This window comes from Trichechus manatus, unplaced genomic scaffold, assembly GCF_000243295.1.
Source record: "Trichechus manatus latirostris isolate Lorelei unplaced genomic scaffold, TriManLat1.0 scaffold00117, whole genome shotgun sequence".
Lineage (NCBI taxonomy): Eukaryota > Metazoa > Chordata > Mammalia > Sirenia > Trichechidae > Trichechus > Trichechus manatus.
In genome coordinates, this window is record NW_004444053.1 from 141,494 (window position 1) to 152,044 (window position 10,551).

Consider the following 10,551-nt stretch of genomic DNA (forward strand, 5'->3'; position numbering starts at 1 on the left):
GTTCCACTCTTAAACTTCAGGAGTCCAACAACTCCTTTTACTTCTGACAAGTAGCCCTCCCTCTTTCTCTCACCCCTATTCCGGGTGGGCTAGGTCGATGGGTGGGCTAGGTCGACGGGTGCTAATGGAACATGTTCAAATTCAGCCCATCTCTTTATTGCTGCACTTTCCCCACTTCCACTCATTGAAGAGGACCCAGGTGGTCACCACAAGCAAGCAGACCAAAGTTTCTACTCAGAGGCTCCCTTTAACTTCCAGTCCTGGAAGTTAGGGTTCCTTCTGATGGACACTGACTTTTCCTGCCTGGATGCAACCATCAGCAAACCGCTCAAAATTCAGAAAGGAAAACAGCCCATTTTTTCTTGTAATTTCTTCCTTCAAATGCAAATCTTTTGTTCTCTCAGCATTTCCGGGTGGTTCTGCATGTTTTTTCAAACGCAAATCTGAGCAGCGCTCAGGTTTTCAATCTAAGGCTCCCACTCTATACACAGGGCTACTGCATTCAAACAAACTGTGTTTCCCTTGGGCAAATCCTAGTTCCCCTTTTAGTATATCCAATCAAGTTTTGGCTGAAGGCAGAGTTGCATGCGCTCTTTAATCTATAATACCCAATATTCATTTCTAGCATACATTTAGGTCTGCTTTACAACATTAGGTAGGAGAAACATTCACTATCCATAGCACATTCAGATAAATATATAATCCTAAACACATATCCCTTTTAAAAATTCCAGTTTAGTCTTCTCTACATCCTATCTTCCCATTCATATGCATGTGAATGCTGGGTGCCCTATCAATTATCCTGCTTATCTGGCCTGGCTTTTGCCCCAGGTCACTCCAGGTGCAGCTTTTCAGCCATTACAAGTAACAACAACCAAAGTAATGATCTAAGAATCAAAAGTTTCACTTCCCAAGCCTCTTCGTTCTTTCTCCTAAAAAATCCCATGCTTTCATGATTCTGGAGCCATTGCAAAGAATCCTTCTTCTGACACCAACTGTAAAGACAGCTTGGGGGCAGTGTCTGACGTTCTCTTACTTTACAAGGGGAAAGGAGAATCAAGATCAACAGTCCAATGCTGATTTCCATGAGGCACAGGTCAAACATGCCTCCTCTCTCTACCATCTTTACTAATTCTGACACCAACCATCCCTCCCATGGCACTCTCTACTGGATTTGATAATTCATTGCAATGGCCACACAACTCACACTCACAATTATGTGGTTTATTAGGGAAGTAACAGTTACAACTCAGGCTCAAGAACACTCAGGATACCGTTCTTCCATCAGTACAGTCCCTCCCCTGCAGTGTTCCCAGGCAAGCCTCTCCCTGGCCCTCATTCTCTGTCCAAAGGCTCTCAGCTTTGTGGGCCAGGAAGCCCACAATGTTGTCTCACGCTGCTGAATCTTTCCCTCCTTGGTAGTGGTCAGCTCCTTCTCTGTGCTGTGGAATTGGCTCTCTTTTAAGGCAAAACTGACCAATCCCCTTGGTAGTCCACAATTACACTATCACACAATCACCTGGGTGGTAGTTACAAGAACATGGCTAGGAAGGCCACACACAAAAGTAATTAATCAGTAATCGATCGTACCACAGCTGCTGGTATGGGGATCCTCATAAGCTTTGCCGACAAACTGTGCCTCACACACAGCTTGGGAGGTTGGTGGAGGAAAGTCATCAAAGCTATTTACTGGGGTTTCCAGGCTCAGTGGCAGAGGTGGGGGTGGGGGAAGAGCTTCAAATGTGGGGTTGGAAGTGGCTGCAGGGCTGCAATCCTTCACAAACACTTCATTGTCATAATCCCCCCAAGGCAGTGGGAAGGCCTGCAGGACCAGCTCGGATATTCGGATATTTGGATATTCAGAAGGAGATCCTCCCTGGACTGCTGTGGACCTCAACAGGTGTGTCTGCGTCAGAAGTGCTGCTTGAACTTGGAAGACTCTGCTGTTTTTTACAGTGCTTCAGGTTTACAAACTCCAGCGATAAAGACTCCTCAGGAAGGCTGTCCTCTCAGATTGTGTAGGCCCATTTTACTTGAGGGGGAGGAAGCCTCTGAGGCAGCAAGAACTTCTTCCTCATCCCCTCTTCTAACACATTCTCTGGGCTGGTGGATTCCAGGCCTCTGGGACTTGGAGGCTAGGTCAGGCTGGGACTGTTGCTTTGGGGGTTTATTGTAGGGGTGCAGGGTGAAAGAGCCTGTTGCCCTACCTGACCATCCTTCTCAGCCTGCTGGTCAGCAGCAGCGTGTGAGCAGTAGGTGGAGGGCACAGTGGAAGGCAGAGCGAAGCTGAGTGGGGTCAGTGGTCCCATCCTGGTGCCTGTAAGATGGCCCTGCATTCCTGCTGGCAGTGGCCTGGGGCAAGGTGTCCTGCTAGCTTGTCTGTAAGGGTCCAGGGTTCTAGGACATTCACTGGCAACAGAGGGGCCACCAATTGCTCTGTAGCCTGCACCACCCCAAGGAGGGTTAGGATGGTGTGTAAACAGTGGCATCTCTTCATGGCCTCTTTCTGAACAACTGAGTGACCTAGATCCAGGGCCAGCCAAGGAGCATGGATCCTTCTCAAGAAGACCAAAGCCACTGTTGTCCCTCAAAAGCATATGCGGGTGATTTTTTTCAACAGCGGGAGATGACCTGGACAGCACGTGAAGAGAGATGGCCAGGACGACCAAATGCTCCAGCAGGTCCTCAGCTGACTTGGACTTCATGGTCCTTCCAGGTGTGGCTCCCCAGAAGGATGGCTCCCCAGGCGTCCTGTCCACCCTCTGGAGACCTTGAGGCCTGCATTTGGCTCCACCGAGCGGCTTGGCCCTGGTAGGCTCCCTTGAGGCCTGGTGGTCCTCGCGCCCTTGTTCCCAGAGGAGGCAGCCACTGGCAAAAGAGCTGCTGCAACCCTGAGGAGCCCGCGGGCTCTCCCGATAGTCGCTGGCGCTGCGGCGAGGAGGAGGGAGGCCTCCCTGCTAAGCTGCAGGCTTGGCTCCTGCAGTGATCTAAGGCTGGAGTCCACGGCCTTCGAGCGCCGCAGGGGCCCTGCTGGAGATTGGCTCTCTGAGTACCCACCTGCAGAGCTCCAGGCTCCCGGAAGCCGCATCCTGTAGCCTGCAGAGGACGAGGGCCGCTTGCCAGTCTTGTGCTGAATGTAGTCCACCAGGGGGCTGTGCTGGAACTGCTTCAGCTCCAGGTCCTACAGGCTGAGTGTGCAGCAGGCCTTCCTGTCGCACTCGAAGATCAAGGTGCAGTAGGCCATGGTGGTCTCCAGAAAACGCAGCCCTTTCCTCTGGACCCAAGTGCGTTCGCTCAGCCTCCTCCAAGACTCCCATCTCATTCATCTTCTTGGGCTTCAAGTAGGAACTCTTCTTCTGCTTGGGGTCAGGTGCTGGCTTGCCCCTCTGTGAGCAACTGGGGGCCCTGGCTGTGTGGGTTCACCCTAGGTGGGGTTCTCGCTGTGCTGCTCACAGGGTGTGTGTAGGGATGGTGCCTCGGGATTCTGAAGCGCCATGTGGGCTGAGGCATAACCGGGTCCGCCAGGGTCTGGACGCCTGGGAGCCCGCAGTTCTAGGTCCCTCCGTCGAAAGGAGGTGGCCCCCAGGACACCGAATTGTGTTTCCTTGTTGTTGTTCCATTAGGGGCGGCTGAAGGGAGCATCCATCAGGGGCAACTTGGGAGTGGTAGGCCTGTCATCTGGCCACACAGCTGCCTTCTTGGCCTCGCTGAAGACCTGAAATTTTCTCTGGCTGCGGAGGAGGGGAGCATCCCAACTATGGGGCTCAACTCCTAGGAGTAGGGGGCCACAGCCACCGTCTGTACCCCTTCTCAGCTGGTGCCCACATGGCTGACAGGAAACCTCTTCCAAATTTGTCTCTTCATTTTTGAAGTGCTGCCCCCTATTGCCTAGAGGCTCAATGGATTCAGCAAAATGGATATTGGTTCTTGCCTTCTCAAATTCATTCCAAGAAATATTGGAAGTTGAGACTGTCCTGTTGGACCTATAGGCATGTAGCGAATGTCCGCCTGCCTCATCCTTTCCAGGAGGCCATCTTGAGCAGAAGGGGTATGCATGGAGCCTGAACATCACTGACAAGAGATGCCAGGAGGTGGATATGCTAGGATGCTAGAACCGGTGGAGAAGGAACTGTAAGCAGAGTCCCTCTTGTTATGTAGGTGGCTGAGCTGATCAGTGCTGCTGGTTGACTTGGCAGGGGAAAGAATATGGCAAGGTGAGTATCCTGTACTGGGCTTCAGGCTCTCCATGCTCCTCTGAGAGCTGCACTGGTCAAGGCTGCACCTCAGATAAGTATGATCACAGTTGGAGAGGTCACTTGTAGAGGAGCTTGGATGGTAACCTTGGTGCCAAGGAGTGAAAATAATGCCCTGGGATATTTGCATCATGCTGGCATCAGGTTGGTTCTCCCTGAATTTGCTTGAATGCCAAGAATGAGGATGGCCTGCAGGTTCACGTCACCTGTGCTTTTGCTGAAGTTTAACTTCTCCTGACCATCTTACTTTCCTCTGCTAAGGATCAGAGGTGGGGTGCTCAGGGCTGAAGAATTTAGAGGCAGCAGTATCTGCATGGCCTTGGTCTGCATACATGTGTCATCGCAGCTCACTGGGCCACCACCGCCCTGGGCTACACAAGGCTTCAGGCCGGCACCTATGCCGAATTCAAACCTCACTGCCACTCCAAGGAAGCAGCGCAGGGCATCACTGCTTAACATTGGGTTGCTCTACTGTGCCCTGCGCAGCTGTGTCCCAGCTACAGTGGCTGCCAAAAGGAAGACCTGGGAACGCAGCACGAAGGGGCTGAATCAGGCTGCAGGGGGACATGGCGCCCACAGGGACACCCAAACACAATGCCTCCCACAGGGGGAACGTGCATCCCTGCACCCTGCAGTCTGCCTCACCAAAGGATTAGAGCTCCCAGTGGGCTTGCTTAGTCAGTAATTGTTATCCAATCAAATAAAATCAAGTCACCTAACCACTTGTTTCTGTCTCCATATGCCTCTGTTTAGTGTCCCTCAAAGGTGAGGGCATTTACCAGAGTGGTTGAGAGAGTCAGAGTGTGTTCCGAATGCATCCAGAGCTGAGTTCAAACCCCAGCTCTGCCACCTATTAGATTTGGGTCTTGGGAAAGTTACATAACCTTGGCATGTTTTCTTTTCCTCACCTATAAAATGAGGAAAACAATAAGATGCCAACTTTGAAGAATTTTGTGAAGATCAAAGCTGGCCATAGAGTAAGAATTTCACAGTTTTCAGCCATTTTTATTCTGAAATGCCTTAATACATTTTATAATAGAACACTTTAGATAAAATCAGACATCATTTCCCAGGGTTTTATGCATCAACTCCTACTAGGCATCTCAAGGTCTAGGCTAGAAATCAGAAGGACGATTAGAAGAATGGAAGGAATATATCCCATGTTTACCACCAGGACTTCAAGAAAGCAGCAGTCTGAGATTTCACTATAAAAAGAATCAATATTGAAATTAGACACGGAAGACATAAATTACATGATCAAAGGCCTATCCAGGTCTCCCTTTCTCCTTCAGTCTCTCTTGTAGATAGGCAAAGAGGGCAAAGACCCACAGAAATACTGAATATTCCAATAGGGAATATCAACATACTCCTTGTAATTTTCTAATATCCATGGTTTAGACTGGTATAGAAGAATATTGAGAAAAGTCATCCCTTAGTTCCTAAACTCCTCAAGGGGAGAGCTACATCAAATATCAATCAAATAGATTTTGCAGTCTTTCCCATAGTGTCCCATACAGTGATAGTCAGCTGTAAATAATTGATAAATTCTTGATGGAGTAATCTAAAGTAAATCTGCATACCCAGTAGAAGAGAGATTATTATTTCATAAGAATACAGTATGAAAAAGGATAAACAAAGAAATCCATGGCAAGGAAACAGCAAAGACAAGGACAACTATGCAGCAGTGAGGACTACATGAACCACAGCCGATGCACCTCCTATGCAGCCATCACCCTTCTGTTAATGAAGGCTTGCATATTATATTGCTATGTTACTGAACAGGTTTCAGTGGAGCTTCCAGACTAAAACTAGGAAGAAGGGCCTGGTGATTTACTTCTGAAAATCAGCCAATGAAAACTTACGGATCACAACAGCCCAATGCCCAACTGATCCTGGAAATGGTGCAGAACAGAGCAAAGTTCCATCTCTTGTGCATGGGGTCACCATGAGTTGAGGGCTGACTAGATGGCCGCTAACAACAACAATGTCCCCAACACTGGCCTACATGTTTAGCAGTATTGAAGAGAATTGTACATGCAGATTTAAGCCTCAAGAAACATAATTCAGTTTAGGGTTCTGACAATTTAGTCAGTGGGAAATATACACTTAAGTATAAAAAACAGTATTTTAAATTGGTTTCATTTTAAATTATTTTTAAAATTCTTTTTTTTAGCTTAAAAACCATAATGAATTTATTTTTTGTTTTTGTTTCTTTAATTTTATTGTTTTTGTCACACGTTTACAGCACAAATTAGTTTCTCATTCAAATATTTATACACCAATTGTTTTGTGACATTGGTTGCAATCTCCGCAATGTGTCAGAAAATCAATACAAGAACAAAATGAAAGAATAAATAGGCTACTAGAAACCATACAAAAGCAGCAAATATAAATCCAAAATAATGAAGAAAGCCTAAGTATTATATGGTAATTATTAAGAGGAAAAACCTACGAGTGATCGAAGTTCCAGAATGGGGGTTGAGGGTAAGGGAAAAAATATGGAGGATTGTCGAAGACTTGCTGCCAGAAAACTTTCCTAATATCATTAAAGATGAGAAGATATCTATTCAAGAAGCTCAACGAACCCATACAGGATAGATCCCAAAAGAGGGTCACCAAGACTTAGCGTGACCAAACTTGCCAAAACCAAAGACAAAGAAAGAATTCTGAGAGTAGCTAGGGATAAATGAAAAGTAACCTACAAGTGAGAACAAATAAGACTAAGCTCTGATTACCGAGCAGAAACCATGCAGGAGAAAAGGCAATGGGATAACTTATATAAAGACTTCAAGCACAAATATTGCTAGCCAAGATTGTATATCCAGCAAAATATCTCTCAAATGTGATGATGATATTAGGTTGTTTCCAGATAAACAGAAATTAATGGAGTATGTAAAAACCAGACCCAAATTCCAAAAAAATTAAAGGGAGTCATCTGGTTAGAAAACCAATAACACCAGACAACAATCCAAGACTAGGACACAGGACAGATTAACCAGATACCAACCCAGATAGGGAATTCTCAAAATAAAACAAAGCTAAAGACTGAAAATTGGGAACCCGAGATGTCAATATGTAAATGACCATGATGTCAGAAAAAAAAGAGGGAAAAAATGGCATAGTCATAGAACTTCCATACAGAGAGCAAGTCAAGGTGCTATCAAGAAATAAAAGACCAGTTTAAACTTAGAAAAAAAAAGGTAAATTTCAAGGTAACCACAAAGGAAACTAAGAAACCTACCCATCAAAATAAAAAGGAAGAAAAACATAAAAACTCAGCAAACACAAAATCAACATTGATGAAAGAAATGAAAAGAAAATTCACAAACAAAAAAGACCTCAGCACAAAAAAATTAAGCAGAACAATAAATCCATCAGCACTACAAAAGAAAATGAGAGCAGTAAACTCATAGCTATCAATAATTACACTGATTATAAATGGCCTAAATGCACCAGTAAAAGACAGAGACTGGCAGGATGGATTAAAAAATACTATCTATTTATATGCTGTCTACAAGTGACATTTCTGACACACAAAGACATAAACAAACTAAACCTCAAAGGATGGAAAGAAATATATCAAGCAAACAATAACCAAAAGAGAGCAAGAGTGGTAAAAAGGAAAGATCTCCAATAAAAAAGACGTTAAAGCAAAATTCACCATAAAGCATAAAGTAGGTCACTCTATAATGACTAAAGTCTCAATACACCAGGAGGACATAACCATAATAAATATGTATGCACAGGGCTCCAAATACATAAAACAAACTCTAACGGTATTGAAAAGAGAAATGGACAGTTCCACAGTAGTAGTAGGAGACTTCAACCCACCAATTTTGGGGAAGGACAGAACATCTAGAAAGAAACTCAATAAAGATGCAGAAGATTTAAATGCCACAATCAATCAACTTGACCTCACAGACATATAAAGAACACTCCACCCAACAACAGAAAAGTATATGTTCTTTTCCAACACACATGGAACTTTGTCCAGAATAGACCACATTTAGACTACAGAGCAAGCCTCAACAAAATCCAAAACATTGAAATAATACGAAACTCCTTCTCTGATCATAATGCCATAAAAGTAGAAATTAATAACAAAAACAGCAATGAAAAAACTCAAATACATTGAAACTGAACAACACCTTGCTTTAAAACTACTGGGTGATAGAAGAAATCAAGGATGGAAGAGAAAATTCATTGAATCGAACAAGAATGAAAACACATCTTACCAACAACTTTGGGATGCAGCAAAAGCTGTGCTTAGAGGACATATTACAGCAGTAAACACACACATCAAAAAAGAAGAAATAGCCAAAACAAAACACTAACCTTATAACTCGAACAAGTGGAAATAAAATGGCAAAACAAGCCACAACGATCAAAAGGATGGAAATAAAAAAGACTAGAGAAGAAATAAATGAAATAGGGAAAACAACAAAAAAAAACAATAGAAAGAATCAACAAGGCCAAAAGTTGGTTCTTTGAAAAGATGAACAAAATAGACAAACCAGTGCACAAACTGACAAAAGAAAACAGGAGAGGAATCAAATACCACGAATAAGATATCAGGGAGGTGGGAGGTGAGGCCAAGATGACGGAGTAGTCTGCCTCTTCCAGTGGACCCTCTTACAACAAAGACCTAGAAAAACAAGTGATTCGATTATGTATGGCAATCTGGGAGTCCTGAACATCAAAGGGAGAGTTGAGGAACCAGACTGAGTGGCAGGGGGAAAGAGCAGTGGTTCGGAAGCAGTGAGGAATTGCCAGAGATGAACTGGCAAGAGCCTGAGCCCTTCAGACCTGAGCAACTTGTGGGTGAGTGGTGAGGCAGGGAAGTGGTAATGCTTGGGAGGCACGTTTTCTGCAATGGGAGAGACCCAGCACCAGAAAGTCTACACAGCCACCCAGAACCAGTGAGAGGCAGCCCTCATCGGCAAAAGATAAATACTTGTGTACAGCTTACCACACGGATAAAAAACACCCCCCTTAGAGAAAAACGTATCTCCATTTATCTCCCTGCTCCCCACTCTACTCTGGGCCCTGGACCAGCTTCAGCAATTGCCGAGTCCCCTGGGCCAGAAGTAGGATCCATCACATGCCTTGAGCCATTCTTCTGGCCTTGGAGAGTGAACAAATTAACAAACACGGGAAAAAATAAATTGCCAGCTACCCTAAGCCAGGAATTCAGGGTAGGCACAGCTCCTTTGCCTAGGCACAGGCATAAGGGATCCACAGACTCTGAGTGCCTTTCCCCCTGCATAGACTTGTGTGGGCCCAACACAACAGCATATGCCCTCATTACCTCAGTACAACAGGGTATATATGGAAACTCTAATTTCAACTGTTTCAGCTGTGAAGTGGCAGGTTATTGACAATTTGACACTGCTCTGCCCATTAAGCAGAGTCTTCACCTACCCACATCAGGGGCCTGAGGACTGGTGGCTCCACCCATGCCGCCTAGCCACCTGCGATAGAGGCCCATGAATAAGAGGTGCCCTCCAGTCCTTACAGCCAACAGCTTTAGGTGTTCATAGTCTGGATGCAAAACCTACCCATCTACACAGTCTAAGGAACAGGAACATGCCTTCTTGCTGGACACTCTGTGGTGGCTGTCAGCCGCCTACCTCGCTCAGAGTATGTCCCCCTACTGCAGCCAGATGCCTGTGCCTACACCAATCACCCATGCCTGTCTGGGACTGTAAGTGAGAGCCTACACCACACACTTGGTGGCTATCTACCTGGGCACCTGAGCTGAATCCATACAGGAGTGGGCTGACTCCTGAGCTCACATACGTAGTAGTAACAGAACTAACGACCTGGTGACAGGACATTAGAGCTTCAAAGATGCCAATAATCAAACTAACTCATATGAGCAGCCTATTTGGGCATATCAAAACAAAACGAGAAGCTAGGATACAGTAAGCAAACATAAAATAAAAAAATATAATAACTTACTGATGGCTCGGAGACAACAGTCAATATCAAATCACTTAAAGAGGCAGAACATGATGGCTTCAGTAAGCTCCCAAAATAAAGAACCTAGAAAATTACCAGAGGAGGAAAATTTCCTGGAATTACTGGAGGCAGAATACATAAGATTAATATACGGAGCTCTCCAAGAGATTAGGAAGGAACTAAGCAAAATGCAGAACACACAATAGAGGAAATTAAAATGTTAGAGAAGAGCATAATTACAAATTTAACAGGCTGCAAGAATCCATAGAGAGACAGCAATCAGAAATCCAGAAGATTAACAATAAAATTTCAGAATTAGACAACTCAATATAAAGTC

At 45.1% G+C, this 10,551-nt stretch overlaps 1 pseudogene; it reads right to left on the minus strand.

Moving 5' to 3' along the window:
• Positions 1-1,866: 1,866 nt before the first annotated feature.
• On the minus strand, positions 1,867-4,188 carry LOC101346252 (protein Shroom3 pseudogene; annotated as a pseudogene).
• Positions 4,189-10,551: the final 6,363 nt, after the last annotated feature.